The sequence below is a fragment of the Cyprinodon variegatus genome, unplaced genomic scaffold (assembly GCF_000732505.1).
Source record: "Cyprinodon variegatus isolate N-32 unplaced genomic scaffold, C_variegatus-1.0 Scaffold101, whole genome shotgun sequence".
Taxonomy (NCBI): domain Eukaryota; kingdom Metazoa; phylum Chordata; class Actinopteri; order Cyprinodontiformes; family Cyprinodontidae; genus Cyprinodon; species Cyprinodon variegatus.
The window spans coordinates 250,266-277,929 of NW_015150554.1; the positions used below are offsets into that span (position 1 = coordinate 250,266).

The 27,664-nt window shown below is 36.0% G+C and overlaps 1 protein-coding gene across 2 annotated transcripts in view; it reads left to right on the forward strand.

The window, feature by feature from the left end:
- Positions 1-27,664, forward strand: part of LOC107084518 (semaphorin-6D-like) — a 201,063-nt gene that overhangs the window by 78,667 nt on the left and 94,732 nt on the right. For both annotated transcript variants that reach the window (XM_015374399.1, XM_015374397.1), the window contains exon 3: positions 18,021-18,104. The gene's annotated coding sequence lies outside the window, so the exon portion shown is untranslated. The remainder of the gene's footprint in view (positions 1-18,020; positions 18,105-27,664) is intronic.

Genomic DNA, 27,664 nt, shown 5'->3' on the forward strand with positions numbered 1-27,664 from the left:
GGAGCATTATGTTGAACTTTTTTGACTGTCCACAATTTTCTAAATTTTCCACTATTTTTGTTGGATGACCGGGGTAAATGGTGAGTCTTGTTGCCTTGGTACGAGTGATTATTTGAAAGCACTTCTTAATTTATCAAATCATACCCATCCAAAAAAGAAAATCAATGTCTTTGTTTTGATGAATAGAGTGAATTGGATGTCAGAGCAACACTAAATGAGCCCTTTGACAACAATGAATCAGGATAGAGAAAAAAAAAGAAAAAAACTGATTTCCTTTGACAGTACGGTGAGTCACACGGTATGCTGCCAACACCTCTAATACACACACAAACAATGACATTCAATGGTGTCATCAGCAAATGCACTTGTTAGGCTGGGACATGCAACTGGGCAGAGTTTGTATGTAAATATGTTAGTGTGTAAGTTAAGGAAACAGTGTTTCATTGTGTTAAACAAAAGCTTTATTTTTCATTTTACTGCTCTCAAATTGCTTATTGCCTCAGCTCTGTTACATTTTAAATAAAATATCCAACACTATCAGCTGTGCTTTAATCTATAAAACATTTGCCTGTTTCAGAATATTTATTCATGTTTACTGTCATCACAATTTGAAATGAATCCCTTAAAGTCTTTGTTTTTAAATGAAAATATTTCTTTATACCTTAGATAATGCAAAGTTTTTATAAGGAGTGGAGATCATTTTGCCCCTTCCTTCTTTTGCAATAAAGACTTTTGGTAAAATCATCAGTTAATTTGTATTAATAGTCTTTTTCCCCACTTTGACAATTATTGGAAGTCATTTTCTATATTCTGATATACATTGACTATAAGAAAATGTGATTTTAAGGTCAATTAGGTTTAATCTCAGGAAGAAAATCGCTTTTGTATTTTTTTTTCTTTTCTAACATTCCTGTAAACAATCATGGCCTACGGTTCTATTATTTGTCGGCTTCTTCATATCATAACCTTCAGTTTTATTTTTTACCTGATGCAAAATTAATTTTGGAGTAGTTAATCTTAACATTTTTTGATTAGTTATAACTGGACATCCAGATGCATTTGTTTCCTTACATAAGCTGATTTGCCATTTTTTGTATGGGATGAACAACAAAAAACAAATGAAAACATAAGACAGAATACTCGTTGGACTGGTATTGGCCTGTTTTAAGTTGGGTGGTATCTGACTGACTTGTATCTATGTTGTACAGTAACGATTTCCTGAGCTTAAACTTTTCTCCGTTTTCTGTTAGAGGCATTTTTTTATTTGACAGGCAAGAGAATCAACAGCTTCCTCTTAAGATTTAAGCTCTTGAGTCTAATTTTTTTTCTTCTTGCCGGTAGACGATGCAGAGCTGTGAAAGATCTGACAGAAGGCTTTTAGGTTTTCTTTAGCTCTGCTTCAGAGTATTTCAGATCAAGTCCATCTGTCAGTGGGTGAAAAATGGCCAAATTATGGCTATGGAAATCTCCCAGCCCTACTGTCAGGCTATCATTTATGTTGACAGAATACAAGCTCACTTCAGATGCACCAACTAAAGTGTTCTTCACACCGAGGTGTTTTAGTATGAGAAAGCCTACAGGTTTTAACTCCAACTGATTTTATTCTTCTGTTCCTGCTGTCTGGTTTGGAAATGCTTTACACTGGAGAGTGTAAAAACTTTTAGATACATTAAGTTTACAGGCTTTACAAGAAATTGTCATGTTTTGATGCTAAAACTGTCTGGATCATTCACTTTGGGGTATTGGGCTTCTTTTCTTTTTAGAATCATTAGTTGTTTATCATGGATATTTTATTTCCTGACTAATTATGTTGTCTTTTTATCCCATTTACAGTTAAGTTACATAGGATTAAAATTTCCAATATGTTAACATGATCTCGATTTGCATAAATTATGAAAAATAAGCTGCCTCTTCCTTTAGATTCTAAACACTTAAATGTATAATTTGCTTATTTACTGAGGTCTCTAGTGTTGTCAGTATAGATGCAGCATTTTAGCTTTTATCATGTGTATGTGTGTACATTGCGACTTGCTTTAAACACATGACAACCTTTAAGTTGACAGTTGTATGTATGAGTCTTGCATATACAAGCAGAACTGTATTAAAAATGCATAAGGTTATTATGCCAAGAGGTCTTAATTCCCGGAAAAGCACTCTACATTTGGTTGGAAATATTGCCAATTTCTTATAAAATCACAATCCTTTCATGTACAACGGCAGAAACACAACACTGTAGATGTAGCAGATAATCAGGCAAGTATGAATCTAGAGTAATCTTCTCTTCTTTAGACAGTTGCAGCTGCTGCCCAGAGATCAAACTAGCTTTGCGATATGCTCATCCCCATGCTTATTCTCATAGAGCAAAGCTGCAACACACATACACAGCATTCGAGATTCAAATGGTAGATAGATAATAACCAAACAATAAACTTCCTTTTCACTCATATGCCTACTTGACAGATGGCACCACAGCATAATATCCCATTTCAGCATCCAATCAGATTGCTAGTTTTGTTATTCTTTTACATTAATTGGCCTGTCACCTTGTTTCCAACTCCATTGTTAATTATTTGGCAAATAAAAGTTATAAACCAGGTGTGGTAGATATTACACCGGATGATGATGTCAAGCAAAAGTATTGCTGCTTTTGTCCCAGACTTATAAAACAAAGGAATTATAAAATTATAACAAAGAATTATAACATTTATCGACTTTGAACTAGTCATTCCCTCTGTGGTGAAATATCACATCCATACTTTCACCGTCTGTTTTTCAGAACCAACACTATATTCAAATCAGCTGTTTTGGCTCATTCATTCAGCAGCAGGTGATGGAGGGATAAAGCTGTGCTACTTTATGCTTTGCACTCCATAAGAAAGTGATTGCTGTCTTTACTCTGGCATATATTCAGAGGCGTAGCCAGAATATTTTTACACTGAGGGGTGGGCGAAAGTGGATAAGCACCACCTCTCGGGAAATCTACCATTTTCCAACAGGAAAATTTATGAGAAAAACATCCATATTTTGTAAAGAAAGACAAACTGTATTTTCCCACAGTCTTTGCTAACAAATAGACAAATATATTCCAACATCCGTGCTTTCTAGATAAAAGGTATAGTGGATAAAATTCTTTCAGGTTTGAGTTTTGGTCGAACATCTTTTCCATTGTCATTACTTAACTACTTTAATCAGTAAACAATATGCATAAAATTGATATTTATGCATACTAATATCTACATAAATGTATTATTTAATACGTTTTTATTAACCAATTTATGATTTCACTGAAGATTCCTAGATGACTTGCAGACATAATTTTCTCTTTACCCCATAAAACACAAAATCTATTTCTGCTTGAATTCTGTACTTATCATCTTTAATGTTTATATATTGATGTGCATAATTAACAACAGTGGTTTATGTTGTCCAGTAATTGTTAATATATTAAAAATTAAAATGTTTTGGCCAATGATTGGCTAAGCGTATTGGCACCCCTGGACCCCCATCTAGCTCCGCCCCTGCATATATTTAAAAGAATATGAAATGGACTAACCATTCAGGTCTTAGCTAATGCTAATTTCTAGTTTATTTTGTGGTCTTACCTGCCAATTCAAATGTTTTGTTTACCTTTCTGTAGTGTACAATACACGTATACTATATTATTGATTTTGATCATGCAGAATTAGTAATTTCACTTGTAAAATCTAATTTCTTCTCATATTATCTAAAAGTGAACTTGAAATAACTTGAGTTCAGGTTACTACCTGAGTGACTACAACAGACAACGCTGTGCTGACAGTTGTGCGGAAGTGCCGTCGTCTCCTTAGTGACGAATCAGCTGTTCACCCCTCGATAAGCGAGATGGTAGATTGAGCGACAGATGGAGACAACACTTGGTATCAACAGCACTGTTCAGCTGGAATCAGATCAAATCAGGAGGTTTAAGAGAGATTTAAACCCTGCCACAGATTGAGCTGTTCACTTAGTCACTGTTATTATTTACCATAATAAGTGACACAGACATTTTGGGTATGGGGGGGTGCAATTATTGCATCAAAGAATGAGGAAAACATTAAAAGACAGTCTGTTGTGTATTTGCCTTTTCCCTGAATGAGTCTCTCTCTATTTTTTTAATCAGATATGACACTTCTAAGGTTTTTCTGGTTTTTGCAGCTTATTGTATGTCACTTGTTGGAGGAGAGACTAAGAAAAGACAAAACTGAGGATACAGTATGGAAGGTAAAACTCTAGAGTTCTACCTTCTATATGTTTGAAACTAAAATTTTTTGTTCACTTTCATGGTTTAATTTTTTTATTCTGGTTTAGTTGCAAATTGAATAGATTATTAAGTCTATGAAATCTTTGGGTCATCAGGTACCTTTTGGAGTCTTTCTGTTGCCCTTTTTAGGAACTGTACCCAAAAAAGGCCATTTATTTGATTGCCGATTGTCACTCTTAAAAAAATATTCTTTTCCATGGGTCGTTTCATTCCTACCTTGTTATGAAATGTTCTCAGATTACGTTAGCTACAGTATTTTATTCAAAATATTTTGAAAACTATCTTAAAGCAACATTATGTATGTTTTACTAAACCTATATGACTAAAAGATAATTTGATGACCAGACTTACACCTCAATAGTCAGCTCCGATGCATCTATAAGCTTGCAGCCTATTATCCTGTATTTAGGGTTGGAAGTTCCCATGCTGTTCTGTGGATGTGATGTCACAGCATCCATAGTGAATGGGTCCAACCTAGCAAACAATTTAAGTACTACATTCAAAATGGTTTTTGTGCATACTTAGAAGCTGCAAGCATCTGGCTAAACTCAGACACCTGTGAAAACTCCAGGAAAAAAGTAAAAAAATAAATACTATTAATAAATAAATGAATTTGAAGTGCATTTTTATTAAAATCTAAAATGTGCATGGATGCTAAAGACAAAAACAGACATGCCTTGTTTGAGTTTTTAATTACTCGGCCCACCATTATGATACCAATTAAATTCTTCAGATCATTGTGCAGATCTTGGTCAAATATATTAAAATGACATTGGATGGCAGTAAAAAATTTAACACAAACTTTTTAATCTTATAACCCTTAAGGTACATTTATTCGATGTTGGGAATGTTGGCAACATATCTTGACCTATTAAACTGAGACTGTTGGAGCTTTGCTTGTATGATTTTTGATATCTTTTTCTTAGACTTTTTAATTCCTTTTTTTGATTTTCCAATATAATGAAAAGGCTTTGTGCCTGTATTTCTATATATTTTTGAATGACAACCTATTACAGAGGGATTATGTGCACTTATAGAAATATGTAACCATCAGGAAGAGTTCATCTCTTTCTTGCCTTCCTGACCCTTGATGACTATAAAGACCGCAATAATCCCAAGCTTTCACGGCAATCATACGCCTCCATGCCCTTGCCCCTTCCCATAATGGTAATAATCTGTTCTATTGTCAATAAGATAGATTATTTAAACTCTAAATCATAACCCTAGACTAAAGAGGGTCAGACCAGTATTATAGTTAGTCCACCCTTCTCTGAATGATCTCTGAGCCATTATATTGATGTATACCTTTAAGATTCTGGTCCCAAGAGGGACTATAAAGTCAACGAATATTGGACTGATGATGTTGTAATATTTGCTCTCCCCTTTAAGTGTGACTAGTGGCTTGGGTTTCTCCAGGATGTTTATAAAGGCTTAAAACTTATTTATTTTAATTTTAGGTTATGATAGTCTGTAGGGCATCCTGTTAGCTAGGTTACTATTAAACTAGTTGCTAGTTTGAAGCCTACTGTACATGGCAAGATGATATTGGAGTCAGGTCATCTGATTTTTGGGGGAGGGCAATTAGAATTGCTTGCACAAGAAGAAAGACATCAGCATAAATTGATATAAAAAACTTTTTCTGTTTTTTTTTTTTTTTTACCTGTTTCTAAACTATATTTAGTGATGAAGAGATTTTTTTCATGCTAATTCATCCAAGCTAATTGTGATCTTTTAATGTTTTTAGTAACTGATTGCTATTTATTATTGACTTAGCCCTTAGATCTAATAATAGTGTTTATTTGAAGACTTTGTAAAGATTTACTGTGAAACTTGCATGACTCATGCCTGGTCGTCATCAAGTGTCGTAATATTCTTAGAAACACTTTTTACCTCTCAGAGAGTTCCTGATTTACAGTATTCCAATTTTTTATTAAAGTGCTTGTTTCTAAATAAAAAATACTAAATGAAAAACAGTTTTGTATATTGTTTGGCACAAAATCGCACCGGAACTAAGACAGCCTTTTGGAAATAAACAAGGCTATTTTTGTCACAATGACCTCCAGAGTAACAGGATTTCAGCAAATGTTCTATTCATTCCTATTCATGATTTTCTTTGAGTGATGGATCAAACAGAGCAGTGTATCCAAAGTGTTAAGGCTCAGACTGCTTGACTGAATTGACAGTTGCTGGATACTCTTGTAGTTCTATCTTGAGAAACTTTGGATCTGCTCTGTCTGTTTTGGGTCGCTGTCCATCTGTTATGTGACATACCGTCCAATCAGCTGTGCTGATTTAATCTTTTAAGTCTTGTGTTCTTTGAATCCTTAAGGCTTATTGTTTCATCATGCAGTGACCCTCCTGTTTCTTTGCTTAGAGAAGTTGTTTGAAATTTATTCCAGTATCGTCAACCATGTGGAAGATTTCAATTAAACTGCTGGATATCGTAAAGAGTACTCTGGGAAAAAAACAATGTAGAGGAGATGGGTCAAATTCAGTGAAATCAGCTTAGCTTCTTAGCTGATAAATAAATGATGGACCTACGATTGCCAACCACCCAGATGTAATTAAACATCAAAATGCAACCCCTATATAGCTGACAAATGCTATAGTTATTCAGAAATTCCCACCTTGTTCTGAAGTGATGACTTGTTGCAAGTAAACCCACAAAAAATAAAAAAACAAGTGTTATGTAAATGATGGGGATGGTTTGCAACTAACAGCTGTCTGATCTGTGCATTTCTCTTTATGCATAAACAACATGAGAAAAACCTTTGAAATATTAGACACACCCTCCCACAGCGTGCCAGAATCCTATCAGCAATTTACAAAAGAGAAGGAGTTAGGGTTTTCCTTACCCCAGAAAGCATTTGGGTGCAGGATGCAGAAAGAGGGCAATCTGTCATTCACTTTAATGCTTTTGTACATTTTATTTCAAAGTAAGCTTTAAATAAGATGTCAATAATTAATTTGCATTCAAATTAAATATCAGAATTTGGTCAGGGCAATAAGCTCTGGTGCTGCAGTTATACTCTCGAGAGTTAAAAAGCTTTCCATCTATTTAGCCATATAATTAAAAACAAGCTTCAGGATGCCAAACGATTGTTTAAAGTTGAGCTGAACTAAGTGATGCAAAATTAAGAAAATACACTAAAAGTGATTGAGGAAGGAAAAGAAGGTACTCACTAAGGACCTAGGGGGAAAATTTTCTAAGAAAAAAGGGGAGGAAGTAAATAGGACAGATTTCTCATATATGATTTCAGGATGTTAATTTTAAATATTAGTCTAATTCGTATTTTCCTCACATTCTAGATTTGTTCACACAAAGACAACAAAGGGTTTTACCAACTTTTTACCAACCAGACTTACACTAAAAAACATGGCATATTGGTCTGGAGCCTGATTTGAAAGGCATAACAGGGTCGGTTAAAATGGGTTAGAACTGTTTGTATAACTATGAATGTAAGGCAAAGGTTTTTCTTAAATGTAATTTTCTATTCATTTAAGAAAAGCCCTTAAAGCAGCCAGTTGTTGCAGTTTTAGATACAGTACATGTTTAGCTCATTCAGAACATTTTAAAGGTCATCATGAAAACATTGCACCGTCTAAGCTGCCATTTTGGCTGTTATAGTTCCAGGAAAGCTCTGCTGCTTTATTAGCAATTCTGGTGCTAAAAGTGATTAATCATAACCTCCTGCCTGTCATGCCGTGATCGGTCTGGTTTTGACCCGATAGTCTAAAGGCTGGGTATGATTGAAGCACACAGGATCCCCATGGAAATGAGAAACTAACAGTGTTTCCAGCTTTTGACTTTTTTGAAGTTCAGATTCTTGTTAAGGTACTTAGATGTACTTTATTGAAAACTGTGGCCTGATGCAAATATATTGTGAGATGTAATCATAGAGGTTTACTGTTGCCACCTTCCAACTAATGCCATTGCTGACATTGCTGCTTGAACACACAACACCTGAATACACCAAGAGCATGGACGAAAAAAGAACAACACTATAACCACTATTATTACTTTTAATAACGGTGTTTAACATGCTAAAGGCTTAACTCTACAAGGACAGTTGCAAAGGAGCCCACTTACCTACAGCACTACCTCTTTCATAGAGATGCTTCTGTTAAGGACAGTTTAACACCAGCATTGCAGTGGGGAACTGTTGAAGCAGAGCAAGGATGTAAGATTGCCTTTAATGTTTACTACATTATAAAGTTTATAAAGAATGCATCACAAGACAGAAACAGATCCCTTAAGGTATTTATTTTTGTACAGATTCCATGTGGGGTTATTTAACAGTTTCTATTTAAAGATTTGCAAAGTTATGTGCAGATATGTAAACAAAAGCATGAATAAGCTTTGGGTGGCTGAAAGCTTTTTCAATATTCTAGTTTTTAGGTTTTAGGAAGAAGTTTTTTTTCTTTTTCTTTGTGGAGGGGAATATTTTTATTGAGGTGAATAGAGGCAAAAACGGAACTCTGCTTCAGTTTAATAGAATTCCTACACAGATTAATAAGAGCTTACTTTAACGCAGGCTGTGAGCCTCATATGTCAACTGATAATCTGAATTATGGGAACAAGATGGTCTGACCAGCGGGATGAGATTAACCCAATGCATAGATGACGTAGGGTTATATCTCAACCAAGGGGGTTAGAAAGGCTAAGGCTCTGATTCCACCCCCCACCACCGTTTTACAATAAATGATTGTATTACTTTTTAATGCCGTCCACTCTATAACAAATGTATGCACTGAATGGTTTGCTGCTGTGTGAATTTACGGGACTTACTTAGAGGGGAGGCTATCTTGTTCAAGCAAATCTCACTCTTTAGTATTAACAGAGGGAAGCTGCTTTTAGATCTGTTCTCCAATAGTAGCGTATTTTATTTTGTTTTTGGTTTTTTTTAACCCAACATTTCTTTGCCACACTGCCCTTGACTTTTTGAAACAGGTTAGAAAAAAATCGATATGGCCTTTTGAAATTGACAGGTGAGATAACGGATGGGTTATAGCCTGAATACCTGCATACTAATGTAAGGATTTGGGCAAACCCATGTAAAAAAAACAGACGTTATAACCATGAAGGATCTGATTCAAAATGTTACAGCTTTGTTACATTGGCTAAATGTTACGGCCACTTGTCTGCCTTCTGCAAAATATATTTTCAGCAATTCTGCATTTCAACTAAATATATTTGTACTCAAAATAACAATTCCCATCATACTTGAAGATAGATTTTTTTTTTCAGGAAAATGAAAAACACCACATAGTAGACAAAAAGATGACTGAAACAGAGTTTTGTGTTCAATAACAGATGGATTTGATGAGATGGAGAATGATGGAGAAAGGATGATCCATGAGTTTGCTGTAATGAGGAGAGAAAGAAACTGATTTAATGAATTCATCGCACTGAAGAAAATCTGTCGAGAGTTCAGTAGATGATCTGACAAAAAAAAAGATTTTTCTGAAATCATAGCATACGAATGAATAAGAAGTTGATTTGCAGGGAATGTTAGATGAAAAATTGTTCATCTCTGGGGTCTCGTTTTGGCTTCATAAATAAATAAGTGAGGCCTAATATTTATTTAGTTAACATTGGAAACACAGACTCAGCCTGAAAGATTCTGAGATAACAAACCTGTTTCTGAATAGTTTCCTCTTTGATCAAAGCTACTACATTTACTGTATTTCGTGTTTAAAATACTAGTTTCAGAATTGGATTTGTTTTCTTTTTTCGTTGCCTTTATCTCCTACAAGTTTTAAACAATATATAATTAAAGTTACTTAGTTTACCTTTGTAAAAAAGGATAAGTACATACATACATGCAAAACAAGGAATATTGAAAGGGTACCATTACTTTCTTCTCACATGGTAAAATATTTGTAAGTTGATGAAATTAGGAAGTTATGCCAAATCTTTATGAATTAAAACTAGAGTTTAGTTTGCACAAAGTTTAAATAAATTAACAGAATTTAAGAAAGTAGAAATTCAAAGAAAATTGTGTAAGAAATAAAAAAAAACTAATAGTAAAATAAAACATTAGAATTTGTTTCACATAATGAACAATAAATACTAAGGATAGAACTTAACGATTTCAGAGGCTTTTTGTTTGATTAGGAAAGAGCCTCAAGTTGACTTTTCATTATAGAGGAAGATGACGTGAAGAAGACTAGAAAGTGAAGAAAATCAAAAGGAGAGATAGTTTGACGAGAAAGGTTGGCAGTTTAGTTAAAGAAATGATGAAAGACTTTAAACAGATGCCAACAGAAACTGAGTAGAGGCAGGAATAATTTAATACTTCATGACCCAACAAGGATCTATCTCATTAGATTTCCATTTTCATATCACCATGGCTACTTGGGACAAGAGTTAGTAGTGATTAGGGCAGATAATAGAAAACCAGCTAAAAGCTCTGGGATCAGCTGTACCTGTAATCTCTTAACTTCAAAACATATTAATATTAAACCCCAACATGACAGACATGCTGGATATATATATATATATATATATATATATATATATATATATATATGAGTATATATATATGAGAAAGAGAGAGAGGCAAATGCTTTATGACAAAACATTTCTAAGATTATTCCAGACAACATTGAAACACAGTCCAAACGCAGAAGAATAAAAAAAGAAGACTAAATAATTATAGAAAAACAAAGGTATGTGAGCCAAAAACAAATTTAACCATGTAACAGGAGATTAGGGTGATGACTGAAGGTTTAGTGTGTTCAAACCAGTGATCCATTGACCTGGACCTCTTTTCTCCTTCATCCGTCTTGCGATCAGTCACAAAGGGAACTTTGTCAGATGACATTGCCATGATGATGGACTCACTTTCTCGCCAGATACTCCCCTCTTCTGCACAGGACATGCAGTAGTGACCAGCTTAGGCCCTTTCAGTCCTCCTGTCATTTTTCTGATTGCTGTCCTAACACACACCAACAACTTTCGAACCGTAGCTTTTAGAATCCATATCTGGGGAAAAAAATGCCATTTTTAAATCCATGTACCAAACTTCCCTTCAAACATGAGATAAGATCCTTTACTGTATAAGAATAATGTTCAATCTCCAGACATTCCCAATTCACCACCCGATGGTCAGTTGACCATCTCTTCACCTGTCTGAAAAGCAACACTTCACTTGCTTCTTCATTGCAAAATTGTTGAAATTCGTTTGGCATTTTTACCCCAATCAAGTACATGAAACACCTTGTTCCTAAGCGATGGCACAGCCTGGCACAGAAATAAAAAAAAAAAATAATAATAATAATAAAAAAAAACTAACAAAAAAACATGAATGATGGCAAGTCTTCCCAATAGCAGCCATTTGGGAAACTTGGTCATCGCCCAGATGGCCAAAAGAGTCCAAGAGGACCACAGGATACCAAGATAGCATCCCTCCCAGGAAACTATTCAGACACTCCCAGAAGGGTGGACAGTCTGAGCTGCTGCTCTGTGCATAAAAAGAAAGCAGTCAGAATCTTGTGTTCAACAAAAAAAAAAAAAACGTTTCAATAGATCATCTTGAATCTGTTTATTGAGTTAATGCATGATCATTAAAAAATAATTTGCTGTAGTTTCTTTAAGGTAGCCATGGCAGGAATGTTAAGAGTAAGACTTTTTACTCCAAAGCCCTTATCTCCTATGGGAGATGCACCTGATGATCATAGTTTTCCTGTTTTTTTGTTTTGTTTTATTTTTTGTTCTTTTTTCCATTTGTGGGTTTGGATAGCCAATGCTTAATAACACGATTTTCACAATCCAAATATAGACCATAGTCACGATAGTCTTTTATTGTCCCATCTGCTGACTAATCAGTGCAGAGCTCTCACTGTATCACAACATTATAGAGTGAAGAGACAGTTAAAAACAAACCAAGTAACTGAAAGTGTATTTAATTGTTAGGCATGTTCATTAGTTTCCACATATCCTCGCCTCTTAAGAAAATCTAAATGTGCATCATATACATTTAATCCTTACATGAACATTTTTAATGTTTCTAGCTTCCAAAGAAAGCCTCCTTCCAAATGAGTCCATCAGCAACATTGATTTTTAGTTGTAAACATTGACATTGTATTATCTTTTCAAACATTCCCGTTTCATACAGATTATAATGTTTTGTTCAAGCAGCATGAAGATGAATAGAGTCTGAGGACAGCTTTAAGAGTCATTACAGGGCCAATAAACTGCAGCTGCACTTCTGTTTAGTTCGAACACCATCATGGACCCTTTGACTTATTTTTATCGAACTGCAGAGACACTCTCTCTGGTAAATCTTATTTGCTTCTTGCTGTGTTATTCTGAATGATATGGTGGCACAGACGCACTGGTCCTGCCAATAAAGCTTTTAGGCTGTTGGGATTTGCTGTGATTACATAAAGTCATAAAAGTAAAAAATATGAGAATGAGAGACAGACAAGAAGAACAAAAAGGAAAACGTCTGTGGAATTCAAAGGAACACAAAGAGGTGAAGGGTTAAACTGCAGAGAAATAGGATAGATAAAGAAGGTACACAAATGTCTAGAGATGAAAGTGCATCTACAACAGCAGACGGATATAGGTACGGAGGCACAGGGGATTAACCCATGGAAAGATCACATATGGGATTAGTGCAGGACAAACAGATGAAAATCTGACTCGGCCCATTTGCCTGGTGTGTTTTTCTGTGTGTGCGTGAGGCGAGCAATGAAGATCAGATTTGTCTTTGAGAGGTTTAATATGTTTACTCACTAAGGCTCAAGCTGAAAAAACATGACAGAAATCCTGAAAGACATGAAGCATCTTAATGGTATCTATGGAAACCAAAGGCCATGGTCAATCAGATGAAGTTCTTTAAGAATGCCACTCCTTCATGGCTGGCACCACTTATTGAAGTGTTGGCCTTCTATCTAGTTTATCTTCCTAAAGTTTCCTATAATATAAAACATAGTTCTTTGTTACAGGACTTCATTTTTGTCTCTGATTTTAGCCAAAGTTCCAGATTATGAAATTAATCACATTGTATTAATGGTTTATGATGACATTAACCATACACCTAATTGCAGAATAAAAAGATGAGAAGATAAATTATATAATTGCTGTAACCTGGTAAATAGAGTAAAACGATGACATTCTAACTTTCTACAGATGTTCACAATATACCCTTTCATGCATCTAATTGTAGGTTAGCTGCATCATATTTTGGGAAGAAGTTGCTAATAAACATTAAGCTATTGTAAGGTGTGCTTTGTCTGCTAGAGACACATTAGGGCTTTTTCTATTGCAAAATTTCTTTAAAATAAAAAATAAAAATTGTGTCGGACGAGGTCGTAGTGTTTAAGGCTCATTGAACGTTAATGGGGATAATCACACCAAACGAGATTTTCCGGAATGGGGGCTTGGGTAGCTCCGTTTGAAGTAGACTCCAGGTCTATTTTAGTCGGATTATACAGCAGTTTAGCAGCAATTGGTCTGACAGGATAGGCAGAAACTAAGTGAAACACATCCGCTTTGGGGGAAAATACATAATAAAATCTGCATGGGGAAAGTCAGTTCTGGATTGGCACATTTTATATATAGCAAGTGGGACAGACTTGTGCAAAAATAATCAATTAAACATAAAAAAAGAATACTTTAGAAATGATAGGAGTCTAGGAGAACAGAGTACAGATGAAGTTGTGATCCCCTTATAGCCTAGCAAAAACTAAATAATGACAGGCAAACAGAGCAGGTAAGCGAAACGCATCACTCTTCCCTTTTTATGAAAAAAAAGAGAAACAAAACTTCTAGAAACTTCCCAGATGTCTCTCTGAGAATCACCTCTCACTGCCTCAGTCAGCATATAAACCATCCCACTGTGTTTATTGCTGTTTTTCTTTTCTTTAGACTTAGTTCTGAAATAGTTTTTATGTACTGTAGACCTATTCTCTATCTGTTCCCGTCTGAGATTCTGTACAGACTTGTTAAGTGGGTCTTTGCCTTATATCTGCTCCAGGGTTTTTTTTAATTTACTTTCAGTTTTTCGTTGAATTTTTGATATTTTTTTAGTATGTCCCAGTCAAATGTGGGAAATATTTTTTTCTTGTGTGTGGCACCGAGACAGAAGTAAAACATAAATAAATAAAAAATCTGCACAGATCTGCTCACCCTAAATAGTCAGAGCTTATACTTAGTCAGTCACATGGAAAAAAATCGTATTGCAGATTAAAAATGTGTACTCAAGCGGTGTTTTCAGGAGCTTTAGGCAATTCTTTAAAGCAGGAGGTGAATAGGTAAGGTTCCTATATTACTGCATTCACTACGTAGTTCTGTTTTTTTTTTTGAAAATCTAAGCCAGAAACCATACACTTTTATTTAGTGTCCCATCTATCTTCTTAGCCTCACTTGTGGTTAGAATTCGATCTTGGCTCCAACAAAAATATATACATTGCAAGAAACTAAATTGAGCCTCTTAAGCTTTAAAAGAAGTGTGAGAAATGTCTTTATTTACAAGTGAATTTATCTGATCAGAATCCCTGCTGTTACCTTTGCTTAAAGATTTTCAAAAGACGTCCTTTTTAAAGGAGACAACAGAAATATCTAGAATTTGCTGGAGACACTGTAAGACCCTTCTAAAATTGCACTACTATTGGATCCTATGAAGTAGCATCGAATCCCAACTTTTAACTCACTAAACCCCGTTTAAAACTCATTTAACCCACCAACAGTGTTCTTTCAACTCTACAAACATATTGCACTAATCTTCGATTCCAGTTGGATGATTAAAATAGTTTTGTGTCTCTAAGCTTTGTTTCCCAATATTAAATAAACTGTAGATAAAAGGATCTAAGAGACCAAATTGGTTAGATGTTGATTTGAAAATATTGTTTTTTTTTAAACATTTGAAACATCCTCCTTTGTTTACCCTCCTTAATTCCCTCCAAGTGGTGACATTGGAGCTGTGCAATATTCCTCACTTTATTCAGTTTGTTTTCTAAGCTCCGCTTATTTAAGAGGACTGCTGTGCAGAGATATTTTGAGGATATTTCTGTTGGTGTTTCCTTTGTGATAGAAGAAACAGTGCGCATTTGTTAGGAAATGTTGCTATCGAACAGCCGAGGGGAACAGCAGGTGGATTTATTAGAAGTTAAACTTTTGACTTCCTGCCAGCATATATCTGTCATCACAAACAGTTTTGGCAGGTTTGCAGGGTTGGAACCACCAGAGTTTGCTTGGAACCGATCACCTCTTTTGTTTCCAAGAACAAAATGTTAACCATACCCACTGCATGATCAGTATTGTTTCCCCTTGTAAACCAAATTAGAAGGATGGTAGGATTTATCAGTGGGAATCATTTGATTTGTGGACTATTAGCTGCTTTTTATGTATTTACATGAACACGGTGTTACCATTATATTTGAAATGTTAGGGATTTAACACTTAGATTTTGATTTTTTTTATTGTACAGATAAAAGGGAGACAATAATAAACTAGAAAGCATCGCAAAATATCTAACAAAATGAATAAAGAAAATTTACTTTTTGAGTACGGCAAAACCCGAATAGCAAAACTAATAAGTGAAGGAGGACCAAAACACGAAATTCCTCAGGTAAATAATTTAAACCTAACAAGAAAAACTTCAAGAGTAAATTATCACCTCTTAAAGTGAACTAAATTAAATAAAGACAAGAGTCGAATAAACAGAAGATAGATAAAGAGAAAACTAACACACCAATGAAAATGCAAAACCGCAAAGACAGTGAGATTCCTTCAATTTAATATTAGTCAAAAGGTTTAGGCTGGTTAGATATTAACGCCGTTTAGATCACAGTTATTTTTAGTTTGTTTTCCCGGTGTCTGTGAATCTCACATTGTGACTGACATTGTTTAAGGTGACGAGGTTTAGTGCAGAGCAAGATAAATAGTTCCTGTGAAAATATATGTAGGCGGACAATGTTTTGGTTCATATCATCTTTTATGTCCCCTTTGTAGCTGCATGAAAAACCTTAAAGTTTTTAACTGCACAGTGTAGTGTAGTGTAGTGGTCCTCCCTGTTCTGTGTTGCTTTCCTTTTTTCAAGTCGTGCTACAGAACGCTCAAAAACATTCTGAATGTGCTCAGGTATAAAACAAAGCCATATGCTTTCAGTACAGGGTTATAACTATCTTGTCTGTCTTCTTTAGAATTGTGTTTAAAGTATGGAAAAGCTGACACAAAGCAGATAATGGTTGGAGGGAATTGTTCCCACATCTCATTCAAATTGAACTAAGTGGCTGAAAACATTATCTTTAAGATCAAAACGTTTGTATACCTTAAGGCGATTCAAGGTGGGGAACATCCTAATCTTTAATTTCATTGCCCCGTGTTTTAATCTGATTTACGTGTGCCAGTCTCGCCTTGGCTCTTCTTCTTGCTTCTTCATGAATGAAAGCCAGCTCCAAGATTGGCCTCCTGCCAAACTTCCTGTGATTAAATTTCCTTCGATCTGGAGTTCTGGCATCAGATGAGATTCCAATCCTTCAGAGACTTGATTTCAAATCCTCCGAGCAGAGAAATCTGATTAGTTCCAGAACATGAGGAGTCTTGCCTGGTGGCAACATGGGACAAATCCTTTCCATGTGCAACTTAACGCCTCTTTTAATCTGGTTGGTGCATATATATGCTTTTAAATTAGTGTCCCCTCACAGAATAAAAGACAATTTGAAAAACACAAAAAAACTTTGAATAACTGAAGAATTTATTAAATCCAATCATGAATCTAAATATCTGATACATATCAAGATAGAAGCCTCTTTTTCATGAAGAGACACACAGTTGTAGGTTCAGCAAAGCTTCTTAGTTGCACCTGCAAAGCTTGACTTTGAGTCATCCCTCAGATATTAGACACATGATCCATCTCTGAAGGCTGTCACAAACGTCTAAGAAGAATAGTGATATGATACAAAGGGAACTGCAGGACTCTGGGGTTTGCAATAGAGAGCAGGAGACAGCAGGTTTCTCCAGAGGCCATCTGATGTGAGAATATCTTGCTCAGCAGAATCTGATTTCAATAATAACATGTTGAGGATGATGAGCAACAACGTCCTTGTATTTAAAGCTCTGAATAGATTTTTAAAGCCTGCATCAGGATCGAAGCATAGATCTCAACCTTTTAGGGGATTTACTCAGAAAATCCCCAAAGCCTTAAGTGAAACGTAATGGGGAAGTGGTTGTATGTGTTGTGAGTATAAGAAAAAAAAAAATAAAAAATTTAATCTGATATCAGATACTGTTGTTACCCAACAGTCGTTGAAGGTTTAAATGGACCTTTTCCATTAAGTCACTGGTTTTTTAAAGTGAAAATAATTGTTTACATGTGGAAAATGGTTAATTAAGCTATCGGTACTATCAGAAATCTAAGTCCCTACAAGGCTGGATGGTGCAATGCTCAAATGAATGGGATAGGACATTTTTAGAGCTCTGCATTGGATTTTGCAAGCTTTTATTAGCCATAAAGGTGTGGTTAAGTGTTGAGCTCCTTTGGTTTTTTAAGATTTTGTCCACGAAAAAGACATCTTCACTCAGTAGAAATTATAGCAGAATAAACGACATCATTCCTGTAAAAATATCCTTAGGTGACCAAGGTCAAGATTGTTTTTGGTATTTTGTTGTATTTTTTAAAAGAATAAACACAATCTGTTCCTTTTCTGCTGTCTCGGGTAAAAAAAAAAAAAAAAAAAAAAAAAAACATATATTCACAAGTCTGACCTTCCATGTTTTCTGTTTTGGCAGAACATCTGAGGGGGTCCACCCCCGCCTTTTGACTTGCTGTTGACGTCACTTTCAGGCCACTTGTGCTACACAGACTTTTACAGTGTAAGTACCCCTAACCTTTTTCTAATGCTTAGTTTCCTGCAATTTTATAATTTATCTAAGCTGCTGCACTGGTTTAACTATTAACCCAAAACCATGAAAAAGTTACATCAATATAATTCTTATAATTCTTAAGTATTACATTCATTGATTTGTGGTTAAAAATTGCTGTTTGTATATTTAGATTCATTTGCCTCAATGGTTTTCCATGAACTAAGAAGTTACATTTATTCATATTGTTGAAATATTAACTTTCTTCTTGTTAGAATTTGATCGCAGTCAGACACCAAAAATTGTCAAAGTGTTATCATCAAACAATAAAGATCTGTTGCATCTTCATTATGACCACAGAGCTTTATTTGGCAGTTTTACTCAATTCAAACATTACATTTAAAATCAAGAAGAAACAAATGCAGGTACTGCTTGTAAAAAAGGGGAAAAAATCAAGAAAAGTGTAAAATAAAAAATAGCTGCAAAAAGGAAAAGTCTTCCTTATATCATTCCCTCTATTGAACAGTATGCGCACAAAACCAGTGGGAAACCCTCATGGTTTTTGAGCTATAGAGGGATTTTTATTTTTTGCAAATCCAAGTTTTTAGATTGCAGTAGCAAGGCCATGTTCCTCAGGTGCAGAAGATGGTAACAGAATTGCTTAATAAGTACAGTCGTGTCCTTGGCTATGTCTGGTCTGGAGCACGAGAACAAAAGGAGAGGCTGTAGTGTACAACTCCAAAAACAGGAAATCAATAATATCTGGTTTTATTTTGGCAGGTTGCTACATGAACAAACCACAGGCAATCTCTGCTGTGTCCTGTTATCCATTTTTCTTCTCTCAGCCGATTGTGCTTCTAAGTAAAAAGCTTAATATCGATTCACAAGACACTAAAACAGCTGCATTATGAGTGTTCTCATTTTTTGCAACCAATGTAAATAATGTGATATCATTACATGTAACAATGCTATATGTTCCACTGCATGTTAATAAGCATGTCCCTTTGCATGTGCTGCAAAAGAATCAATATGAAAGAAATCAGCGAGTAATGAAGAACCAAATCTCCCAGCTGGAGAGAAGGCATCATGCTATGAAATGAACATTGACTGATTTATTTTTCAGCAATGTCTCGTTACAATCAGAGGCACAAAAAGAACAAAAATACATCTGAGTGAAAATCTACTCAAAGTGTGGCTGAGTGTATATTGGGGGTGGGGGGGTCAATGCTTGATTTGATAAGTTCCACATTTGCTGCTTCGTCAGTTTATTTTGTCACTCCATGTCATCTAGCAAAGTGCTGCTTTTATTACAGATTGTAGTCCACCTCATTTACCAGAACCCCTTCAGGCAGCAGCTGTTCAAAGACTGTTAAGCAGCATCTTGGTTTGTTGTGGTTCTAAACTCAGAGGATGTTTAGTTTATCCGTCTTGGTTGTGTCCGTACAGCTTATTTTTGATTAGCTTTGAATAAACTGACAGAAAAGTTGTGTAAGCGTCATGTTAATCAGCTCAAACACGTTCATCCTATCATTTACATAGATAAGAAGCACAACATAAGTAGACATTCGTATTTAAGCAATATTTTAATTAAGCTTTGATAGTAGAATAGATGGGGAGCAAATCTGTTGTTTTGACAACTATTGGGAATGCACAGAACTCAGTAATGGAGACTTGGTGATACTGGGTGGGACAGGTTTATGTTATTAAATGAGGAGGTGGTGCTGGGTCGAGGAGTTGCAAGATTTTCTGGTTAGGTTCATTATTCAATGGTTTGCATGGAGTTTGCATGGCATACTCCATTATTGTTTTTAAAGTTAGCTATATGATGGCAGATGGTTAAAGTCTGGTCATATTCAGAATACAAACTTTTGAAAGTAATTTAAATATGAAATTATTACATACTTTTTAATAAATGTAATAAGTGTTTTTAATTGAGTAATTTTATTTGAACGTGATTTACCAGAGACATCCATGTTTGGCAAAGAGCGCTACTGCGTCCTTCCACTTTGTGACGTCACAGTGAGGTGTCGGCTGTTGAGCAATCCCAATGCTTTATCTGGTGTTTGTCACAACACGCTATTATCCATGATGGCGACGACCATGGGACTGTGTGAAGCAGACAGTAATGGATTAATCACGTGTTTTTTCTCTGTTCAGAAGCTCGATTGCAAATCCTTCCTCTTCAAGTTGGTAATCCAATGATTAACCCATGGTGGCATGAATTGGAAAGGCAGAATAACTTTTTTCACTGCGTAAAAATTCAAAAAAATATCCACTGGACTTGGTTTCCAAGATTTGAAGACGTTTCGCCACCTCTCCAGGAAGCTTTCTCAATTCAAATGTCTGGATCCGCAGTGAGTTTGAGTCTTATGTAGACAAAGCCTTGTATCGCTTGGAAACATGCAAATGGTAACCAATGAATGGGTCGTTTGGTTTCATCGTTAGCCTGTAATATCTGAAACCTGTCTATAATTCTGAAGGTCGGTCGTGAAAGGGGGGGGTTGCCTTTAAGGGGGGGATTGTCTCCTGTAATACCTGAAACCTGTCTATGATTGTTAAGAGTCAGTCGTTAAGGAGGTATTGTTCACCGGCTGGAGCGGGTAGGTCCCTCGGTCCTCTGTGATGGGGTGGGTGGTTTGGTGATATCTGGAAGGGATCATGTCTATGATAGAATTGTATGTTTTTGGAAGCTGGAATCTGAGTCCACCACCTCTGTTTAAAGTTGGTTTTCTCTCTTAACATAGAAAATATAACATAGAAAAACCAACCAACGGATCCAGACATTTGAATTGAGAAAGCTTCCTGGAGAGGTGGCGAAATGTCTTCAAATCTTGGAAACCAAGTCCAGTGGATATTTTTTTGAATTTTTACGGAATGACTATGACCTGGATGACTGAGAACCTTCATCAGCAACTTTTTTGACTTTTACCCGATGTATTACAACATCCATTTGCCGTGCATCTGGGCATTGTCAGTTTAACTATAGCTCTGGTGAATTTAATGGCCCTCTCGAAATCTTAAATAATTGTTGGTGATTGCAGAAGTGTCTAGGAGTGCCCATAGATTTTGCTTGTAACGCGGGGACAATGGCGCTATGCTTACCGCACTGTGGCGTCACTGCCGGCAAATGTCAGGATGGAGGTGTTACTATATTTGGTCAAAAATGGGCGTTCCCGGACTCAGTGATTGCGACGATTGTTGTTGTTTTTATTTTTTACTGATTAACACTAACTTCATTAAATCAGAGCTAACGCATTAGTTTTAGGTATAAATAATGACCCATTGGTTATTCCGTGCTGTCTGGACTTCTCCTTTAAGTCCTAAAATATTAAAAACTTAGTACGTTCACGTCTTTGTTGGATTTTTTTGTTATGTTTGGAATTTGTCTTATAATTATTTCTACCCTTTAAACAGGGGTATCTTTGGGTCTGCAGTTATCAGTCCCCTTGAAACACGGCGACCCCTAGACAGTTTCCATTCAGTCGAAAGAAAAATAGCATACATTTTATTATTGTGCATGAATTACGTTTTACAATGAAGAAATCTGAGTTGCTTGGTGAAACTTGTAAAAGCTGTGATTCAGTGTTGGCCTTTGAAGTTTGAATATGAATGCAGTACATTTGATCCGTTTTAAACTGCAACAATAACGGCTAATAAACTAGATTTTCACAGATGAACCATTATAACAATGTAGAAATTGAATAATCAGATTTTCTGCACAATCTGAACAGAAATCTTTTTTCTTTCATGGAATAAATTGTCCAGCTGGTTTAAACAGAGCTTGCCTCAGATACATCTGGTTTTTAATACTTTCTACAGGGTTTTGTGTCATTTGAAATAAAAAAAAAATGCATTGTAGTAATAACATTGCACTTGGGGTTTGTGCTATAAAGACGTACAGCAAGCGGAGGGAAATAATTCAAATGAGTGGAAGGAGAAGAATACGTGCATCTTGTGCTTTCAGTCATCTCTTTTTTTTTCCAATTTTTAACGCCTTTTTGTCACTTTTCTAAAGTGCCTCATCCTGTCTATGCTTCCTTTTCTTTCCAGCTGTCGGTGCCCTTCATCACTCATTCATTATCCTTTACTATATTATTTCTTTTTGTGGATTTTCTTGCATCCTTTTGCTCATTTTTTACCCTAACCACAAAAAAAAACTCTTTATGTTTCCCTTTTCCATGTCTAATGAATCTTTGTTCATTCATCCTTAGTTTGGATTTGTTGTTATTTTCATGTAAATTGACCTTTTTTTCCTTTTACCTCATTTATTCACATTCTCCATTTGACCGTCGGTTCTGTTATTCTGCTTTCCTGATTTCACCCTATTCACCCAGTTACATTCAGAGAAGAAAGACATTCGGCAACCTCCAACACCCCACATAAGAACAGCCACATTCACACACGCTTTTTGAAATGGTTCAGCTTGACAGCGCTTTGTTCAAACGTCCCAATGTCACAATCAGTGCAGTCATTGCTTATGTGGTGGCACAATGGTGTGGCAATGAAATTGTTCATAAGAAACACGAAAAAAAAAAAAAGAGAGAAATGAAAAATAGAACAAGAAGAGGTTGTTTAGGGCAGGCGGTATGGTGCAGCACTCAATCACTGCTTCTTGTTCAGGCAGCCCCTTAAGAGCCTTAAATGGCTCATTTCTAAACGTATTATAGAATATGTAACCCTTTCCTTGCCTGGTAAATGTTTAGATGTCAGAAATAGGGTTGGTAGATGCCAAAAATTCAATGTCTATACTGGTACTAAGAATAATACCAAACATTTTTTTGTGATAGCACAGGGTTCTTTCTAGTTGGCAAAACAGTAGAAAAGAAATGGCAAGAGTAACATCCTTATTGAAGTAATTAATGGATGTTTGATGCAATCATGCAGTAATTCCATTTTTATTTTTTCTTGTCCTGTATTATCTTTATCTTGTCGCAAAATTGGCTTAGTTGTCCTGTCAATTTGTTTTGAATAACTTCTGCGTCAAAGAAGGTTTCAGTATTTCTGTATGTGTCAGCTTCAGTCTGGCTTCTGTGTCATTATTTTCCACATTGCACTTCAATACCTTTACAAGCACATACAGTAATGGATGAGAATTCTCTGCCCAGTTTTGTTTCTTCTGTATTTATTAGTCAACGAGAGCCATTAACTGATTAACATTTTCCTGCATTAATTTGTCCCACAGTAGAATGGAGCTGACAGGGTGCTCACATCGACAGAACTCTCTAGCACATCGCTATAGGGGCCCCAGTAACTTTATCTCATGAATGCTGTAGCATTAGCCTGTAGCATTAGATTTAGGCTTAGACAGACTTAATTGTCATTTTGCACACACAGAATGTATACAAAAATAAATTTTGTTCAGTGCAGTTCTCAAGACGTTTTAATTTTTTTTTTTTAAGTCCAGCAGTGATAAAATGTAAACATACAACTGTATATTAGTTAGAGTTCCAAAATTCAGGTTTTGTTTTTTGTTTTTTTTATATAACCCCATTTTATACAACATTCAACAGTCTAATAGCAGTAGAAAAGAAACTGTTCTGGAATCTGCTGGACCTGCATCGGATGCTTCGAAGTCTCTTTCCAGAGGGCAGCAGGGAGAACAGTCCATGGAGGGGGTGTGATGGGTCATTTAGCATCAGTTAGCATATATGGGCTGGGCGTCATTCAGTATTTTAGGAGCTTTTTTATTGTATGTCAGCCTTATATGGAAAGTTCCCTCAATCAATGCTTCTGTCAAGAATTGGTCGGTTTATATTGATTTCTATGCAAAAGGTATATCTTCAAATTGTGCAATGAAATAACAATTATTTGTTATTTCATTTCAATTATTTGTGTCCTACTAAACTTCCTAAGATATATTCAAAGGAAATATTGATCAAGGCTAGATCTTGGGAAACTAAAATGCTTGGATTTCAATCAGAGATGTCTTTAAAAAAAATACCTTTGAAACGTTTGTGATTACTCTCCTATACATAACTTAATTTATTTGGTCAGAACCCATAGTATTAAAAATGTTAACATGCAAAAATATGTCTAGTGTGAAAGCAGCTTAACCAGAATATTGTTGGCAGAATACATAATAGGAACATAGATGATGCATGTAAACGATATACATTGATGAATTGGCTTTAAGATGAGAAATTAGGAATAACATGTGTCAGGTGTTTTTTGGTCCCCACCCTTGGTGGTTGATATATAAGGAAACCACTTCTCCTTTGGCCTCTCAGCTGTCTTACCGCCCTCTTTTCTTTCCTCGATTACATAGCTTGGCATTGTTCAACAAAAGGCATTGCCTGGAATGAAGTTGATTTCCTCATCTGTGGGCGGCCTGTAAATTCCTCTAGAAATTGGCACACCATGATGTTCTCGGAACAAAGATATTGTTTGAAAATGTGTGCACTCAGTTTGCAAATCTGTCGGCACAGATTGCAAAACATAAGATACTAAAATCCCATCTGCAACACTCTTCAATTAATTACTTGGTACATAGAGCTGTGTTTTCAGTTTTGGTGGATTTGAACTTACGTTTGGCTGTTTAGGTCTTTTTCAAGACCGAAGGGATGCCAAAACTTTGAATGCTTAAAGATTATGTGAAAACAAAATAGATGCAATTACTAAGAAAAGAAAGAAATGTTTTTGTGACACACAAGAACCATTGCTCTAAAATCAGTTTGAGTGTTTTTGTTTGTTCCAGGCTTGCCTCATTTCCATTAAAATGTCAGACTTAAGATCGAAATACCTTCTTTCTTTCTGTTTATACGTTTCCTTAAAGAGTTTTAGTGTGGTAAAACACAGAAAGGCCAGGAATTGGTTGGCAGGGGTCTTCTCAGCCTGCAGTGAACCACAGGAAGGATAAAAGCTGATTTCAAGCTGCGTGAAATCAGGATTTCAGAGAGCTAAATGTGTTGCTGCACCTCCCCAATCCGAGGCCTGCTGATTGATTACAGCCTGGATTAGTTTTGTGCCCAATCCATAGTATACTCATTAATACAGTAAACTTTCAAAGGAAACAGTGAGAAGCCTGAGGAGAGAAAGTAAAAAAAGAAAAGAAAACAAAAGCCTGTAACTATTCTCCTTTTCTTCTTGCTGTTAGTTCCTCAGTACAATTATAGTTTCAGTTTCATTTAGGTGGTCTTTCAGTTACTCTGGCACCCATGAAGACTTTTTGTTAGAATTTGTCCTTCAGTCTGACACCCAAAAACACAACCACGCACACAGGAGCAAAACTGGTGTATTGCCTGTCAGGATGAAAACTGATTCCACTTTCTCAGTCTGGCACTCAGGGCACCTACTCAAGGCCAGCAGACACACAAACAGGCCTGTGGGACATCAACCCAGCACACACTTAAAGTCCCACACACAACTGGACTCAGGGAACCGCAAGGAGAAGTGATGCATATCACCAATGAGATATGCTGAGCACATTTTAAAAAGTGAGAACTTTTACGATGCAATGACAACAAAAAGCCTACATTGATGCATGTTCGCTTGAACTGAAGGTGCGTAGAGATGAAGCTCTCGTTTCCCAATTCATGCCTCCGATTTTTACCCATTTGCAGCAATTTCCCTCACACCTGCTTTTAATTTGTGCCAATTTAGTTAATATAGAAATGCACCAAACGTAATATGTAGATTGTTTCTGATGCCCAGTTCTGTAAAGCTTCAAGCTGCCAATAACATTTAACCAGTTCCAGTGGTGGTAAAAAAATAAAAACGATTCGCAAAATTGACAAAAGAAGGATTTCAACTATTTTTAGTCTTTAATCAATATGTACTATATAAGATTTATCTAGAAAAGCAGGGTTTTACCATTTCAAAACAAAGACTAATCCACTATAGGCTTGTTTTATTTTATATTTTTTACTGTGTTTAACATAATTATTAGTCTTTAGTGTTGTTGGTTGATGCTGGAAAAGTTGGTAATAATAGCCTTTTTTTCCCCCTGGATTTATTGACCAGGATAAAAAAAATAATGGTGTCTTGTGTAACTTCTGTTTGCATTATTCAGACAGGCCACCGATTGTTTATTTTACCGATTGTTTACATTTGATATTAACACCCTAACCTCTGTGGCAAACATGCCATTGGCAGTGTTGCCAACTCAGCGACTTTGTCGCTATATTTAGCGACTTTTCAGACCCCTGCAGCGACTCTTTTTCAAAACAGCGACTAGCGACAAATCTAGCGACTTTCCTGGTGTCTGCCGTGGGGCGCCTCCCACGTCCCAGCCCCATTCTCCCGCTTCTGTAGGAGTCCCTCTCAGCGCTGCAGTCAGAGCCACAGCATTTTTACCCTCAGCTTCCAGACCGCACATGAACCGCACGCATGTGCAGGGATTGATGGCGCAGGTTGATCACGCTGAAGTCAGCTCCCTCAGTTGCTGAACCTGCCATAGGGAGCCTTGACCAATATGACGATGACCCACTCGAGCACAGCCTGTGTAGGGAGGGAAATCTTATTAGTTTGAAAAAAAAAAAATAACAATAATTACCATTATTTGCTCACATTGTCATTGATTCTTTGTAGCCTTTTTTCGTTCCATTTAGATTGTTAATTGTTGTTGTTCAAAATGTTACTGTTTTACCATGATTTTTAAGCTCCTTGGTGGACAACAAGGGGAAAAGAAAAAGTAAAAAAACAAAGTTGAAAAAATATATATATTATGCAAATTAGGCAATGACGTCATTCAGCGACTTCTAGCGACTTACAGCACAGCCTATAGCTACTTTCCCCACAGAGGAGTTGGCAACACTGGCCATTGGTCTATTTTTAGTGTCACTTCATCTGCTCGAGTTTGGATGAAAATAATAGACCCCTGTTCTACACAGTGGCATCAACAACAGCAGCAGTCAAAAAGGAAGCCCAAAAGCAGAGAAAAGGCATGGTTTCTCCCTCTGAAGAGCTGCGAAAATCCATGATATTAAACAAAATTAAGAGCTCAGTACCACTTAGCTTAGGTTTGCTTAAAAAGCTAGTTTAACTAGAATTTATTCACTTAATTTAAACTTCAAACTGAAGAGTGAGATTTCGATTTGATTATTTGAATAGCATAGATTTTACATAGATTGTAAGATATTTTCCCCCCACAAAATTTTTCTTGAAAATTATAGATTTTTATTTATAATAAATCCCAACAACAACTAAAAATATCTAAACTTTCTGCCAAGAAATATGAATATAATTTTAGCCTCAACAAGCGGATATCAGGTAGAGAAGGTAGAGTGTCTCGGAAATTTTAGGCTTTTACTATTCCTATTTTCCCATGGCCTGTCAGCAAAGCTCTGCCGCTCTCTGACTGCTGATGCTGACAAAAAGCACTGCAGGATATTGGTGGACACAATGCTCCTTCTTCCAGGAGGGTGGAGAATGCTAAAAGATTTTCCCTCTTACCTCTAAAGCCCAGCAAAATGAAATTACATGGATAAACTTGTATGGAAACACATTCATTAAAACCTATAGTTTTAAAACAAAAACAAACATAAAAACAATGGAAGAAGGGGGCTGATGATGATTACAGTCACATAACCAGGATTTTTGCAGCTGACAAGGATTTTAAATTATATGCTTTGAAA